Raw genomic sequence first — 18,949 nt, 5'->3', positions numbered from 1 at the left:
TGTGCAAGTACTTCCATGTGATATGAAATCCTTTCCATGCAATACATTGTTGATAACCATGCTTAGTATGATATCCCTACTTATGATATTATAAATTATGGACTCTACTCTTATGATTAAGTCAGTCATGTGTGTCAGTTTCCTTCCATCGAGTCCTGGGGGTAGTTGTACCCGAAAACTGTAGCTGTGTGCCTAGATCCATGTCATGTTTCACGATATCCGAACTCAAGCTATGACTTCATAGACTTCAGTCAGTCATGTGACTCAGGAAAACCTCATGATCTTAGTCAGTTGTCAGATATCAATAACATTTCACTAGTCAACGAAATTCAGTAAGATTAAGTGATGCACAGTCAGTTATACATGTTTAGTCCCTCCAGATGGGAGTAGAGGTTAGCATCGAGTGAACCCAAAGATGGGAACTCACCCACCAGTTCAGGGTGTGGTTCTTATTAGTCATCCTTATGTTCCAGAACTACGTAGCCAGCGTAGGTTGAGACATCTTAACCCATCAGATTAGGGTTGATGAGGTGGCTTAACCCATCAGTTTAGAGTTCCCACCTTTCTCATTGAGTACCCGCCAGATAAGGGTCACTCACAGACTGTCCTTACTCGTGGTACAGTATTGATACCCCTCGAGTTGGGGTAGAGATTAGACCCCTGCTTAGCCATAACAGCATACATGGGGTATGTCTATTAAGCACTACTTTCCACAGTTTCAGTATCAGTCTTAGTAAAAGAACGTAGGGCATTCTTCAGATTTTAGTATATACAGGACTGTCAGATACAGTCGTCCATGTTATCAATTTCAGTATCAGTCATAACAGTTATTAGTAAACCATGTATTAGCTTAAAGGTCATGCTATCACGTATTCACGGTCCCAGTTTCTATATATGTGTGTTTGCACTCCCTTATTCATATTGTTCAGTCAGTGTTGTTCATGCATGAAACTCTTTATGTTCAGCCTACCTTCCTCGTATACTCAGTACTCCAGTTGTACTGACGCATTTGTGCTATGGTGCTTTCTTTTCATGTTACACCATAGGTTCTGAGACACGAGCTCCAGCCCAGCAGTAGTGGTAGCATTCCAGTCGTAGAGACACAATGAGTCCTTATTGATTCAAGGACAATATGGTTTGATTCATTTATTTATTTCTTCAGTTCAATTTTATGGAGTTAGTTGGAGATATGTTCCTTTAACTCCTTATTCAGATAGTTTAGAGGCTTTCAAATTTATGTTCAAATTTACGTTCAGATTGAGTTGTTTTGGGTATTTTCACCCACATGATTATATTCAGTTGAACCTTATGGAGTTACAGTTCTATGTATTCCGCATTATTATATCATGATTTGTAGTATACAGGTACAGATATCAGTCATGGGTTAGCTTGTAGTTCCTCGGGGTCATGAGTACCGTGTAGCATTCTGGTTCAGCAAATTGGGGTGTTACAAGTCATTTAACTCATTTAGATTAGCTCATGATATAGTGACATCTTCAGTTAGAGATGGTGCGCTTGGCACCTCAGCTGATGATTTAGTCGATCGATCTAATTTAAACCCATTTAGATTTATTTTCTTTATGTTCGTCAGGCATGTAACTGTGGATATTACCACGATTGGTGTGCTTTTATTTCTCACATTTCTCTCTTATTATGTGTATTGGGGTTTTCATACCCATTGATGATTGTATGCCTTGATGAATTTATATTGATCATTATGTACCTTATTGTTGAATTCATGATTATATTAGTACTCCGTGATTTATTTATTTTAGTAGTGGATGGAGTAGATATATATTGATATTTTCCCTCTATAGGAGTGGTTTTGGGTTCAAGTCCTGTTGTGGACCTTGAGTGGTACATGACATTGATATTTATTTTGGTACCGCCTGTTCAGTATGTTGATATTGATATTGCTGTTGCTATTCCTACCACTATTTGAGGTTATTGATATTATGGTTGTTTTTCCATCTTATAGAGATTTTGATATTGATGCTGAGTTATTGTGGATTCATCTCGTAGGTATTTTAGGTTTGTTCCCTTAGGATGGTTTACCCTATTGTTAGTACGGAGGTTGGGTACTCCTTTGTTGCTAGGATGTAGTTTTTCCTTAAGTGGTGTTAGAGAGCTAGAGACGGTGGCCTTTCCTGTGATCGCTTCTTAAGTTGGCAAATTAAAAACTCTTTCAGTTGAGTTGTTCGTTCTCTGGTGGTGGTCTCGACTTTGACCTTGGTTTTGAGATTGGTATTTTTTCTTCAATGATGTTGCTCTTAGGTTGATTTAGGAAATCCCTATTTCAGCATTTGCTTGGCCTAGTGATGATTGGTGGAGTGATTCTCCTCGATGATATGAGCCTGTGGCTATTTTTTGCCTAGATGGAGCATTGGATTGGTTAGTTATTGACTTATGTTACACTTTTCTGAGTTGCTAGAGTTTTTGCCATTTCTGGTAGGATTTTCAGCCTTGGGAAGTTATTGAGTATGTTTAGATAGTTCATGCCCTTCAACGGATATGGAGTGGGTTATATGCATTTTTAGCCAGTGATTTGTCCTTGGGAATGATTTCTATTTTGTGTTGTATTCCGTTCCCTCCAGTTGATATAGAGTTTGTTGCTTATGATTATCAGTCAGTGGTTATTCTTGTGGTAATTTTACTCTTCGAATATGTCTCAACTATGGATTGGTATGGTTTATCTTGGATATGTCAGATTTGGATACTAGAGTCGATTTGAGATAGTTGACATTAATATAGCCTTATTGTGTCAGTGTCGGAATTGACTCTTTGGAATGGCAATTTGGAAGTATGATAAATGTAGAGCATTAATTCCTACTTGTTTTTACTTTTGATTTTGATATTTGAGATCAAGCGGTTCAACCTTGATATTGAGATTTTAGCTTGGTGTTGTAGAGCTTGAACGTAACTTTTATTTTAGACTTGTCCTTGTTCAGATTTCATTTATAGGTTGGTTGAGTCTACTCCGTGGTTGCCTATTCGGTCTTCTAGACTTCAGTTGGATTATATTTAATAAATGTTCAGATGATAGCCCATGGCCCCCAGTATTGGTTATTTCAACTTTTACCTCGAGTTGCTATTTTCTTAGAGAATTTTGGATGATTTACTCAGTGGGAGTAATATTCTTGAGTTGGACTTGGTATGGATTCATTCTCAGTGGATGAGATATGCTGGAGTGGAATATTCAGTAATGATTAGTTATACCTTTTATTTAGAAATTTTAGTTTGATTTTTACCTTGATTGGTTACAGCATTGGTATAGATTGCATTCCATAATTATCTCCATTTGTATGCCCAAATAGAGCCTTATGAGCTTATTCTCACGTTTACCTTATAGACTTTCAGCGGATTAACTTCAGTTCTTTGAGTTCTCTGTGATGAGACTGTGTGGACTAGAATTAGGTGATTTCCTCCTGGTTTGGAGTAGATAGCAGGTGGAAAAATGGTAAAGGAATATTACTTTTGGATTTGAAGTCGGTTTTATGACTTATGTCTTGGTTTACTTTTGGATAAGATGAGCCCTTGTAGATTTATGTGGATATAGATATGGAATTAGCGTGATATGATTCAGATATACGTACATCATCCATTTCAGTTAAGTTGGAGGACAGTTAGCGGTTAAGTTGAGTTGGCTATTTTGGAAGCAGAATAAGAGTGTTGGTTGAAAATGGGATACCTGTGGCGAAATCCGTTAGAAGTGTTTTCTCTCCATTGAGGTTATCTGAGAAGTCATACTTGGAACATGCGGGCCCATTACCTTATCATTTTGAGCTTTTGAGATTCTTTCTATTCATTGACTTTCGAGGATGAAAGTCCTTTTAATAGTGGATATTATAATGACACTTCGGGTCATTTTCCATATTTGTGCTTATCTTCACTGTTTAAGCTTCTCAATAGCTACCCAAGTCATTTATGATTTTCTGGGACTAATGGTTTGGTTACCGGGTAGTTCGTTTGGTTTTTAGATCCAATTCTCTGTTTTTAAGTCTTTGTTGATTCCAAATAGCCACCGGGCAAAAACTTCAGTGAAATAATCTCATATGCAAATTCTGACTGCGCTAGCAGATCAGAAATATTGATTTTAGTCTAGGTAGACCTTTGGTTTGGGTCCCAATGAACCCAAGCTCATTTTGACCTATTGGTCGGAAAGTTAAAAATTAGAAAGAATGGGTGTGGGATCCACATTTGGTCGAAATGGCCTCAGATGGAAAATTCGACTTTGCCATCACTTTTGGAACATTGAATTTATGCTATAGAGTTCCTTGGTTTAGGCCCCAAGGCTCCCAGACTTAGTTTGGGCTATTAAGTGACTTTTATAAAAATCGATGAAAATATAGGTGTGGGCCCCACTTTTAGCCTAAACGATCTTCAATGAAAGTTTTGATGATTCCAATGGATTTGAAATGTGGTTTACACTCAAAATTCACTGTTGGATCATGTTATTTGGATTCTGGATGAGTTCGAAGGATCAAAAACTTATTTTTTAGTTTGCTGTTATCTGGTGCAACCGCGATCGCGGCCAAAAGTGTGTGATCGCAGGAGTACGATCGTGGCCCATGTGACCAAGACAGTGGCACTTGAGAACTTGTAGGGGCTATATAATGGTCCCAAGACGCGTTTGGGGCATTTTCCCATCACTATTTAAACCTAGGAACCCCAAAATGAGTGTAATAACTCAAAATTGGTCATGAGGGTTGACTTGGGAGCCTAATTATCATCTTGTATCACAATTATCTTCAAGATTAAGGTAAGAATTTCTTGAATTCATACTTGAATTTTATAGTTTGGACCCAAAATCCCAATTTAGCTTAGGGCTTGATTTTAGCCCAAAGTATGCTTAATTTTCACCCATTTCTTGAGGGTTATGATTTCTTTTCATATATTAACATGGGGTTGGTCTCAGAAACTCATTTTCTGTATGTGAGACCCACTTGGGGTTTTGGTGTCATTCTTAACTCGAAGCACAACAGAGCAATATGGGTATCATTAGACTCATATTGATAAGTAGTAGATTATGGTTTTGATAGTGTGATGACATTTTGAGGATTGTAAAGTGAAGACGAGCATGTGGTGCGTGAAGTGCAGTTTTGTGGTTTGGCCTTGAGGTAGGCTTTGTCTACTTTTCTTCAATGATGATGTATGATATATATTGCATGTGAATATGGATGTTAGGCTTGATTATGAGTAGGATAACTTGGCCTTGATTGATGATGTCTTGGTGAATAGATGAGGGTTTTCGACCTATAAGATGGCATATTTTTAACCATTTTGTATCCTATTGACTTCCTTCTCTTGTTTAGATTAGTTATAGCACGGATATGATATAATGCTATGTTTGGAATATGGTTTTAACTTTTGAAGCATGATTTGTATATTTAGCTTTAGTGGGCAAGTATGGTAGTCTTAAAACTGTAAGTTGGGTAGAGTCAACTTGAGTACCCTTGTTTCTAGTTGAAGTTGCTACCTTAAGATCTAATATGGCTTACTTGACATCTAGAAGATGAACTAGATACCTTATCCTAGTTTAGGGCATAGTATGCCTAATTATGAAAATTATGGTTTAGAAGTGGGATCGTTCAGCCTACTTAGGCCTAAGCTTGTGTTAAGTCTTGTGGACTTAGTTGCGGATGTTAGACATATATGAGGCTAGTAAACCTTAGAATAAGGTTATTTCATAACTTGGTACTTGTATTGACGTTCCCGGATTGTGGCTTTTGAGTTATCGTTATGATTCTCCCTTTGGAAGTGATATTGGGCATTTGGAGATGATATTCCTTCTAAATACGTTATGTGGCCTATATAGATGCTATTTCCTATTTGACTTAGTGATTGGCCTATAGAGTTTCTATTTCCTTTAGTCTTGATTGTTGGACTTATAGAGACGATGTTCCTCTTATATATGTAAATTGGCCTAGAGAAGTGATATTCTTCATAGTCATGATGTATGACCTTTTGATATATGATATCCCATAGACGATTACATGTTTATATATATATTATGCATCCTAAAAGTGAGATGCCTTTTGTGTGAGAGATGATTACATGCTTATTGATATTATGCCTCCTATATGCGAGATGCCTCATATATGTGAGATGATTAGAGATATGCTATGGCTTATAAATATGATTATTGATATGAGTTTGAATATAAGTATGGGCTTAAGGTCGGGATTATGATGTTGAGATTATTTTGGATAAATTAATGGGATAAAGGCCGCTTTATAACATTGATTGGATATCCGAGAAGTGTTTGTCATTATAAATGATGTCATTACAGTTTATAAATATGAATATTTATATGTTTGTATACACATCTCTTCGGTATGGGATGGAGAAAGATGCGGTATGATAATTATTATTCCACTGATTGAATAATGGTGATGGAATGCATAGATTTGGTACATTCATGATTCCTATATCAGTAATTGATGTGATTCTAGTTGAAATACAATCTTATGACTGTTTTTCCTAATTAAGGGCTAAGTGGTAGCTAGATGTCTTTTAGGTGGCTATAGTACTTGATGGCTAGAAATCTAATGTACTATTTAATGCACCTTGCTTAGTTGAGATATGGTTACTAGCGATGATTGATACATGGCTAAGAATGATGTTGAATAGTTTATAAAAAAGGATTAGTTGGTAAATGATAGTTAGTTAATGAAGGATATTAGTTAATAAAGAATGGTTAGATGATAAATGGTAAATTTGGACTATTAGTGATTAACGGATATATTATGATTAGTTAATAATAATGAATGGTGGATAAATGGTGGTTTTGGTCTGGTGATGAACCTTGACTGGAGGCTAGACGTTGGCTATTTAATAAATAGTGGTTAGTTTCTATCCCATGAGTAAGGATAATGTTTAGGCTAAATAAATAGAGGTTATGTGATGACTAGTAAACTATTAATTCTATTATAATGAGTGTTGGTTAACTTATAACGAGTAGTTGGGGTGTATTGACAAGATAGATATCTTTACGGTTACGAGTATATCGGCTTGCGTCTATGCACCTATTAGATGCCTATATTTATATGTTGATAGTTATGATGATATATTAATATCTGGCAAGGCCAGAGGATATTGTGATGACGTATTGATACTTAACAAGGTCAGGGAATATTATGATGATATTGATACCCGGTTTGAGTTTGGAGGATACTATTGAGATGATATCGATACCGACAAGGTCAGGCGATATTATGATGATATTGATACCCGATTTGAGTCCGGAGGATACTATTGAGATGATATTGATATTCGGCAAGGCTAGAGGATATTATAATGATATTGATATCCAGTTTGAGTTCAAAAGATACTATTGAGATGATATTGATACCCAACGAGGCCAGTGGTTGATTACGATGATGATGGTCCTGATTAGGACAATTATGATGAGTTGTGATATTGATGGTAGACTTTGCATTCATTCTTGCATGTGCATTTCCTATCACCAGTATGCACCTATATCTATCAGCTAGTATGGGACGGTTGCATCGATATGGGTGAATTATATGTCTTGTGTTGTTGTATGTTGAATGAACCTTTTGAGCTTAGGGCGGTGGGGGTACGTATAGGCTCGGCTAGGTATTTGGTTGTCCGGAGTAGCCTGTTATTCACGTTGCTATTGATATCATTGGTATCATTATTATGATCATTATTATGGCTAGCTTATGACAGAAGGGTCATTGATCCGGTATCGGGATTAGAGGTATGTCATCGGCCTCTCTTATCTTATGATTGCATTATTATGCACGATTATTTCATGTCTAGCCATGTGGGTTAGAAACTATGAGTAAGATAGTATTAAATCCTTATAGTGTTGTAATGAGGTCTTAAAATGAGAATAAGATGATATAGGTTATGCTTTGAGATGACCTCGTGTTTATCTGTATATATACCTATAAATATCTAGCTATATAAAGCTATGATACTATCGTATATCCCTTCCTTTGTTGTTCATATTGTATAGTCATTTCTTTGCCTTCTATATTACGACATATCTTTCTTTCACTCTTTATTTATATATTGACATAGGATATAAGGTATAACATTGACATATATTGAATATAGCTTGAATTGGATAGTTCACCATGACACTTCCTTAGTTTTATTATGTTAGACTCTTGAACAAGAACTGGATAGTTATTTCTTATTATCTTATTGACTTGTCATATGATTTCTGGACTCTTGGGTGTAGTTTATATTCTGTTTATATGATGTATTTATCTGCTTTATCTTTGGCGCTCAGTTGGCAGTATCCTACTGAGTACAATTCATTTTGGTACTCACACTACACTTCTGCAGCCTGCAGATCATAGAACGGGTTATCGCCATTGATGTGTACATCATGCAGAGCAGTCCTGGTTCAGAGACTTAAAGTGAGCTCCTGACGTTTGGAGTATTACTGTGAGCTCCTGAGGTTTGGAGTATTACTTCTCTCTCTCTCTGATGTATTAGACTAGTCTCTAAGTTGTATTTGTAGATAAGTTGTATCAGTGTATTTTTCTTGATATTTCACTTTAGTACTCTTTTTATATTAGAAGCTCTTGTACTAATACCACTAGGTTTTGGGATTCTTCTATGTATTGATCTTTATTTCATATATTACCCATTTTTTCCTTATATTATTGAGTAGACAATTCTTAGACGTTCTGGACTACGGGTTGGTTTGCCTACTGGTGGGTTATGGTAGGCGCCATCTTGACCTGGGGAAGTTGGGTCGTGACACATTATCAGATTCACAACAGTCTCACACAAGTATACAAATCACGTAATTAATTATACAAATTTTTTGAGGGGCTCAACTTTTTTTTTCTCTTAATTTCAGCACAAAAACATATCAAATCAATAGTGTTTAATAGTAACAACTCAAAAAATCCACAACAAAGTCAAAATCTTTCATTACAACTGAAATTTTTCAAAATCCTCAAAAAATCATAATCAAAGCATAATCTGCTGCCATAGGCGCGCTGATTTACTCCCTATCTTAGCTTCCTACATCAAATCTGCAAGTCATAATAGACTTTCAGTCTTATCCACTTATATATTTTAGCTACTCCCAGATTTTTCAAAATAACCCCCACCCCTAACTAAAATTGGTGCACTATCCCCAGTACTGGAAAAAATAAGTAGAGTAAGGAAAGAGGTCATACCTAGGCGCTCATGGCGCCGACACATCAATATCAGAACGTGGGCCTTCAGATCGGGTTCCACTCTCATCATCCACCCTTCTATCAGTCGGAACTGCATCAACAAAAGTATGGGGCACAATATCAACCCCCACAACATCAAAAACTGGAGCTCTTGATCCACCAACTCCCTTGGCCATCTCTTGGACCTGTGTTTGTTGGTTCAACCCATCCTAAATACTCTTATGTTTGGATTTCTTACTAGCTGCTTGATTTTTTTCTTTCTCTTTCTCTCTCTCTTCTTTTTTCTTTGGTCTCCTCAATCGGTGCATTCGCTAGGTCTGCCCAAATATTAGGTACATGGACAGTATAAATCACTGTCTCTACAATGGGATTAACAACCACCGGTCTCTCATAAGGCTCCGAGACTATTTTCTTGATTTTTGCAAACTCAGATTTAATATCAGCAATATTGGGCATTTTCCCTTCGATCAACTGTTGAGTGATCCTCAACTCAAAAGCATCTAGGCTCCCTTAGACTGGCCTATCCTGGTCCTCAAACTGCTTGTCCAACCATTTCTTCACTCCACCTTTCATGTGACCTACCTTTGCATCAAGCATAGCTAATTTGGTCACAACCTCGATCCATGCTGCTTATAATATCATCATAATGCTGGGAGGCATACCCCATAGACTAGGTAGCACAGACTGGACTAGTGGTGGGATACTAAAAGTACCCGCTGCGTCAGTATGATAGCCATTTATATATGCTCCTGCCTCAGTAAGCTCAGCTGCAGCAGGGATATCAGTCTGATCATCCTAAGGGAACAATCCTGCAAAAATATCAGCTGCTTGTCTTGCCAGTCGGGCCAAAGGTTTGGCCACATATCTAATCAGGTTAATGTCAAATGTCCTCCTGTCCTCGATCATTTCATATATCCCAGGGAGTTCTAGCACTTCTGCAGCCAGACATTTCTGTGTGATCATACATGGGTAGGCTAGTAATGCCTTTTGACCCCCAACTGCCCTATCCCTCAATTATCGGGATAGGAATTCAGCAATATTAGACTCATAACTGATTGTGAAGCAGACTATCATAGCTGCCCGGACCGAGTTCAGAGCATTATCACCAATAGTAGGACACAACAGATGTTTGGCTGGTTTCCACAAAGCGTTACCCTCAAAGTTGAGTGTACTCATCTTTATCTGCCGTGAAACCACTCCGGGGCCTCCTACAACCCAAAAAGCATTCACACCATTTAAATTTATCCGCTCCGCAATCCATCTAAAAATCACCATCTTCTCCTTAAAACCCAATGTTCGTCGAGTTGTCTTCCTCATCTCTATTGTGTTGACTAAAGCTTGATACTCTAGTCGATATAAGAATCTCCCGATAGTATAGGGAGAGATATCTACCCACACATCACGAATCACAAGGAAAGTGATAGGCTCTCATCTCTTTCACAACTGGGCCTGAGGGTATTGCCTCTGAGGTTCACCTTTATATGCTGCATAAAATTCACGAACGAGTACCTTACTAAATCTTCCAGGCGCTCGTGTCATCCACTCAAATTTGTACTGCTCGAAGCACTCTTCAAAACTCAGTAACTCAGACATTCCGGTAGTAGTTAGTCTCCGCTTTGGATAAAGTACTCTTTTTATTTTGCCACCCGGGAGTCAGAACAACCCACTATTGTATGTCTTTTGCATGACGGGGTATCCCTATTATTCAATAATACGCACATGTGTAGTGGTTATTGAAAGTTGGGGGTCCTATCTATCTATTGGTGTCATATCTACCTCTTGTGAACCCTAAGCTTCTTTAAAACTTTCTTTTGTTAAACTAGATTTAGCCTCATCATCATCGTCATCAGCAGACTGAGGTATGTGTGGAGGAGATATAATGGGATTCTTCCTTCTCGGCCCTTTTAGAGGTGAGCCTAATTCTTAAGAAACCACCTTCTTCCTCTTTGATTTCTCAGCTGCCTCCTATTTTGGTGAAACCTTCTTCATTGTGGTTCCTTCATAAACTTCACCACTGCTAGCGGCTGATGTTTCATATTCTGAATCACTCGATTCTGTACTAGAAACTGGTGCTTGTTTGTTGTTCTTGTTAGTAGCCTGTTTGGATGAGGAAATGCTCTTTGGAGGCAAAGTTCTTGCAAGTGTAACCTCATTAGTAACTAAGTAAAGAAAAGAAAAGAAAAGAATTTAAAACTACAGTTCAATATGCTTGTTATGCTTAGGGTACGAGTGGTGGGTACTGGTCATATCGATTGGGTACGAATCGTATGCATGAGTCATATCATATAAAATGCATGATTTTTGTTCACTGGCCAGCTACGAATCCTCATAACCAGTCGTACCGGCAGGGTATGGCTCGTTACCAATAGTCGTAAGTAGAACAGAAATATTTATTCTAATTTAAATCATCCCAGGTAGGTATGACTTACAGAGTACGAGTCATATGGTCTGGGTACGACTCGTATGATCGAGTCATATCCATTCCAGAACCTTAAATTTGTTAAACATCCATGTTGTCAGTGGGTACGAATCCCATTACGACTCCCATACCGGTGGGTACAAGTCGTAAGGAGTTTCATATCCACTGTAACATAAAAGTCCAACTTTAAATTTTAACTCCAATTCAATTTCCCAAAATACCCACTATTTATTTTTCAACCATTTCAATCATTTTAACCCACACACTCATACCAAAACCATTTCTCAAACCTAATTCTACCCTAATTTTTAATTTCTAATAAGAATACCTAAGCCAAGTTACCAGCAAATCAATATTTGCATAAATCCTACTCAACCAAGTTTATAGTAGCAACCATATCTCATTGCAACTTTAAAAGTAAATAAAATAGGTTCAAAAAACTTACTTGGTATTTGTAAGATGTAGACTTCTTTCTTCCAAGTTTTAATTATTCTCAAATTTGCATTCCAATAAAGAAAATTGAGCGATTCAAAGTTGATAGAGTTTAATCACGTTGATTTCAAGTGATTTTGTCGATTAAATGTTGGAGCTAGATAGAAATATGGTGTGGGTACGAGTTAGGAAAAATGGGTGCCCGATGGGGTGCCTTTTTTTCCTTTTAATTGAAGAACTGGGCCAGGTCAACCAATTATCTAACCTAGTAAGCATGGGTACGCGTTGTGGATACGACTTGTACCCATGCTTACGGTTCATTTCTTTGACTTGTATAGACCTGAGCCTTACCTGGGTTGTGGAGTGGGTATGACTCAAGGTGACGAATCATACCTGGTGAGTATGACTCGTTTTGAGAATCGTATCCATTCTAGAAACTATTACTTGACTCTGATTTTTCTTCTAACTCAATACGACTCTTACTCTTGAGTTGTACAATATAGATACGACTCGTAAAGAGTCCGTATGACTGCTTTTCTTCAACTTTCCTAGGCATTTTCTGATTTCCTTAGCCCTGCACATTGAACAAACATATTACCCTATAACTTAATAAGTACAAAAACATGGGTTGCCTCTCGCAAATCTTGATTTAACATCATGGTACGCTGTGGCTAAGTTGGATACTTAGATTTCACCATCTAGCCTCATGGGTTGCCTCCCATGCAGCACTTGATTTAATGTTGCGGCACGACACAATTGCCTTGACTACTCAGTCTTTATTAAGGTCAATATCAGCTATTTTCTTTATCTCTTCTATATTTCCTAGGTAGTGCTTCACTCTTTGACCATTTACCTTGAATGGGGGCTCACCATCCCTCTTCAATTCTAAAGCACCATAGTGATAGACTCTTATCACCGTGAATGGACCATACCACCTTGACCTTAGCTTACTTGGGAACAAATGAAGTTTGGAATTATAGAGCAGTACTTGGTCACCCTTTTCGAATACTCTCTTCTCAATCTTGTGGTCGTGATGAAATATCATCTTTTCTTTGTAAAGTGCTGAACTCTCATATGCTTGGAGTTGGAATTCATCCAACTCATTGATATTATTCAATCTTGACTTGGCTTCATCATTCCACTCTAGATTCAACTTCTTTAACATCCATAGCCCCTAATAATCAAGCTCGATTGGTAAGTGGAAAGCCTTTCCATACACCTACGTATAAAGTAAGGCATCTATAGGGGTTTTCTAAGCTATGCAATAAGTCCACAATGCATCATCTAACTTTCTTTCCCAATCAGTCATGTTGGCATTCATAGTTTCGCCAATATGGACTTGATTTCTCTATTAGACACTTCAACTTGTCCACTAGTCTATAGATGATAGGGTGTTTCCACCCTGTGTTTAACTCCATATTTCTCAAGTAGACTCCTGAATAGATGATTTCATAAATGTAACCCTCCGTCACTAATAATATCCCATGGTATTCCAAAACAAGAAAAAATGTTCGTTCTAAAAAATCTAGTTACGCTGCGTGCTTCATTGTTAGGAAACACAATCGCTTCCACCCACTTCAAAAAATAGTCTACAGCCACACGTATGTATTTCATGCCAAACAAACTCATGAAAGGTCCCATGAAATCTATACCCCATACATCAAACACTTCTAATTCTAAGATAAGGGTCATAGGTAGTTTATGCCTTCTAAAAATAGTACCTTGTCGCTGACATTGATCACAAGTAGAAGCGTAGTCATGATAATCTTTGTATATGGTTGGCCAATAGTAGCCGCATTATAGGATTTTATGAGTTGTGTGGGCCCCTCTATGATGACCCTAACTGGCGATGAATGACAATTCAAGTATGCTCATCATCTCCACATCAGGTATACATCTACGAATGATTCCATATGTATAAATTTTGTATAAGTAAGGTTTATCCCAGAAAAATTTTCTTACCTCATGCATGAACTTCTTCCTTTGCTGATATGAAAGGTCTTCTGGGACTAGATCAGTGGCTAAGTAAATTTCATAATATGCAAACCATGGAATTAGATCTTGGGAACCTGCCAATATCTATTCATCTAGAAAATTGTCATCAATCTCCAGCATATTAGCAACCTTCTACATAGCTTCCTCCTCCAGTCTAGACAAGTGATCTGCAGCTTGATTTTCTATGCCTTTTTTGTCCTTCACCTCAAAGTCAAGTTCTTGCAACAATAACACCCACTGAATAAGCGTAGGATTTGCATCCTTTTTATCCATTAGGTACAACAATGCTTTATGATCAATGTGCACAATCACCTTTGTCCCAATCAAATAAGATCTAAAATTTTCAAAGGCAAAAACCACTGCCAATAACTCTTTTTGTCATGGTATAGTTCTTTTGAGCAGGATTTAGTGCCTTACTTAGCATAATAGATGGGATAAAGGATCTTTTATTTCTGTTGGCCTAGTACAACCCATAAGTCCACTCCACTAGCGTCACACATAATCGCAAAAGGTGAAGACCAATCAGGAGATACAATGATTGGCGCAGTCACTAACTTCTCTTTTAGGCTTTCAAAAGACTTTTTACATGCATCATAAAAATTAAATCTTACCTCTTTCTCAAGAATCTTTCAAAGAGGATTAGCAATCTTTGAGAAGTCCTTGATAAATTGTCTGTAAGAACCTGCATGCCCTAGAAAACATCGAATTCCCTTCACAGAAATTAGGTAAGGTAATTTTTCAATCACCTCAATCTTTTCTCGATCAACCTCTATGCCACTCTTTGAAATCTTGTGCCCAAGAACAATTCCTTCTTTGACTATAAAATGACACTTTTCCCAATTAAGTACCAAGTTGTATTTTTCACACCTTTGTAGAGCCTTTACTAAGTGAATGAGACAGTCATCAAAAGAGTCACCAACCATCGAAAAATCATCCATAAAAACTTCTATGGTGTCTTTGACCATATAAGAGAAAATAGACATCATATATCTGTGAAATGTGGCTGGGGCGATGCATCGACCGAATGACATTCGGTGGAATGCAAAGGTCCCATAAGGACATGTCAAAGTTATTTTTCATGGTCCTCAGGTGCAATAGTGATCTGATTGTAGCCTGATTACCTATAAAGAAAATAGTACCATCCTCTGCCTGCTAACCTGTCTAACATTTAGTCCATGAAAAGAATTGGAAAATGGTTCTTTTGTGTCTACGGATTCAATTTTTTATAATTTGTGCACACTCTCCACCCAGTGACTGGCCTCATTGGCACTAGCTCATTCTTCTTATTAGGCATAACAATTATTCTACCTTTCTTCAGAATGCATTACACTGGATTGACCCATTTGCTGTCAGTAATGGGAAATACCACACTAGCATCTAGACACTGGTGTTCAATAAATGGAAAACAATCTTGCTCAAGTTGTATTTTGTGAGTACACAAACCAGGTGGAATCCTACAATATCTGTAATAGACTATCCAATGGACCTCTTGAAATTTTGTAAAACTGCAAATAATACTTCTACATCTGACTGTATTAGATCAGCTATAATAATAACTGGTAAAGTTTTGCTAGCTCCCAAAAATGCATATCGCAAGTGAGATGGGAGGGCCTTCAACTCTAATACGGGTGGTTCCTCAATGGATTGGCGAGTAGATGGAGTCGTTCTATTTTTTAAATCTAAATTAAGTTTCTTTGGTGTAAAATTATAAGAACCACTCCCAGACAATGCTCTTACTAGTTCATCATACTCATCGATACCATCAGAGTCAAAATTCACGATCACTCCTGCAAGTGCTTCAACACCTAATGTTTCTTCAACATGAACAACCGCATCAGAACCATCATCCCACAAAGTTACTACATTAACATCATGGAACGAATCTGCCTCTTCATCATAAACATTAATAATAGATATCACTCTAAATTTATTAGGCTGCCTCATGGATTTACATACATTGAATATCACATGTTTATCATTCAATTTCAGCATCAAATGTCCCTACTCTAGATCAATCAATGTCCTTTCTTTAGCCAAAAATAGTCTTCCAAGAATAATTGGTACTTAGAAGTTCATTTCACAATCTAAGACAACAAAATCACTAGGAAAAAGGAAAGAAACCACCTTCACATTATATAGATTACCAACTAGCTTTTTTATACTTCTGTATGCCATTACTAGTCTCTTGGTGGTGGTTTTTGGAGCTTCCAACCCCAATTTCTTGAATACCAAAAATGGCATGAGGTTGATTCTAGCACCCAAGTCACACAAAGCACGCGCAAAGTTGAAAGATCCAATGATGCAAGGTATAGTGAAAGCACCAGGATACTCCTTCTTCTCTACCAATGATCTAGTGGCTACAACACTGCAATGATGAACATTGTCAACCGGCTCATAACTAACTGCTCTATTCTTGGTGATCAGATCCTTCATAAATTTTGTGTATCTAGGCATTTGCTCCTATTCCTCTACTAGCGGGATATTGATTGACAATTCTTTTAGCATAGATAAAAACTTCTGGTACTTACCATATTTTTATCTCTTTATCAACCTTTGTAGATAAGGAGTAAGAGGTTTTATAATGGGCTTCAGTACAAAATCTGTAGCCTTCTCTTCTCCTTTATTCTGGTTGCTATTGCTCCCGCTCCAAGTATTAATAGCATGGAATTGACTATCATTTCTGGGATTTACCACTGTATTGGTTGGAAGAGTGCTAGTTTGTCTCTGATTTACTGTGGCTGACATCTGACCAAATTATTGCTCCAACTGCTTGATTACTGTAGCTGTGACTCAAGTTTCTATTTTAATCCTGATAGATCAGCTTAGATATCCTTCAGGTAGTTCTCTTGACTTTCTTGACCTTCGACCAACTTAGACAAAAGTGCATCCATTCTAGACTTTGGATATCGACTGTTTGGTGGAATATACTTGTCGCTCTTCTCCTTATAGTCATCTTTATGCTGCCAATCACCATCTCTATCTCTGTATCTATAATTATAATAGTTTTGAGCTTAATTACCTTGCCCCTGGGCTAAGAAATTCACCAATATACAATTAAGATACTTTGCTTCTTCTTCAAATTCAATCTCAAATGGTTTGAAAGTAGACCCTTGTGCCACAACTGTATTCACCTTCTCAATACTCATTGATGCAAGTTGTTTTATAAGCAACCCAATATATTTTCAAAGTTGTAAAACCTCTTGGGGTGCTCCCTACGTATTTATTGCTCTAATAGCATATGTGCCACTGCCTCATTTTGAATCTCTTATATACCATCTTCTGTTAGTCACTACAATATCATCCAACATTTCCTGCGTAGCATCCTAACAAAGATACATAAATGATCCTCCTAAAATTGTATCTTCCATAGCTCTTATACTGTCATTCAATGATCTATAGATGATTTTTGACAAGTTAGATCCTCTAATTCTATGATTTGGTACCATGCTTAGCTTCTTCTTGAATCAAAACCATGCCTCATACATAGATTCTGTAGGTAACTATCTGAAATTATAAATTTCATCCTTCAACTATAGCATTCGTGCAGGAGGGAAAAATATGCTTAGAAACTAATTATTCAACTCATGCCAAGTAGTGATAGATCCTCTTGGAAGTTCCTCTAACCATAGTGATGCTTCTCCTGTCAAAGAAAATAGGAACAACCTTAATCTCAATGCTTCCTGATCAACCCCTAGAATAGTATAAGATGTGTAGATCCTGAGAAAATTTTCAAGGTTCATGTTTGCGTGATCCTTCGTTGCACCCAAAAATATACCCTTCAGATTCAACAATTGGATTATGGCACTAGTGATACGAAACTTCACATTAGGGGCTAAAGTAGGAGGAACAATGGCTCCAGACTTAGTTGGCTCAACATAACCCAGATCTTTATTATCTTCCTCATATGTGTATAAGTATAGATATGTAGGAATCAATGGAGCTTTGTCTTTTTGACCTCGATGATCAACAATTTGTCTAGCCTTACTAGTCCACCTTGCTGAGCTAACTTTGTATTTGCAGCAAGTCTAGCCTCTTCGTCTTTTTTACATTCTCTCTCCAATAGTTGTTGTGTCTGTAAGTATGCAATATTATGTAGATCCAATAGAACATGTGGGAGTGCTGCATTCGTATCCACCGGTGGGGGGGGGGGGGGGGGGGGGGGGGGGGGGGGTCTTGAACCCCATCTCTTACTTGTCCTGACAACCTTCTTAGCTTCTGAAGGATTCTCTTTGGGTCTGGATCAAAAGGGAGTAAGGGATTGCCTCTACTCCTAGTAATTGACATACACCGGTGTATGCCAAACAAAAAACAAGAAATAAAAACCTACTAAATTCACCACTTTAATTCACTACTCAAACTGTCTTCCCCGACAATGACACCAAAATTTAATATCGCCCAAAATACACTCCAATTAGAAGTATAATGCAATTGATTACAAATATAATAACCCAACTAGGTTGGGGTCAATCCTATAGGGAAAACATGAATAGTTTCTTGGTTTATCTGTAATCCATAAGCAGGGAAAGTAAATGGGGGGGGGGGGAATATTAGTTTCAATTATAAGTAGTAACCAAATCTTGAGCGCTTTTGAGTTGCAGAAAATGTGAGACGAACACTAGGCTTGTCTTCTCCTTGGCTTCTCAACTCCGTAAATTTCTTAATCAACCCAACTATTCTATTGTTCTGCATGCAAAGTCTACAATATAGGTATTATCAGCCACCTTATGGGTGCAAAGTTAAATCTCACCCTTTACCTGTTAAGTCTAAGGGCTTCGCCTTGTTTCTTCTTCCTATGACCTCAGTTCACTATCACCTTTTGGGATCAAATGATTAGATGAGATGGCGGGGAATAAAGGGTGGAGGTGAATCCTAAATCATTGTCTTAACTTCTTTTCCCAATCACAAACTCCCTTTTAGGGATGGATGCAAATACAGG

Source organism: Capsicum annuum, chromosome 10 (genome assembly GCF_002878395.1).
Source record: "Capsicum annuum cultivar UCD-10X-F1 chromosome 10, UCD10Xv1.1, whole genome shotgun sequence".
NCBI classification, from domain to species: Eukaryota; Viridiplantae; Streptophyta; class Magnoliopsida; order Solanales; family Solanaceae; genus Capsicum; species Capsicum annuum.
The sequence above is the reverse complement of the archived record's forward strand: the minus strand, read 5'-3'. Positions refer to the sequence as shown.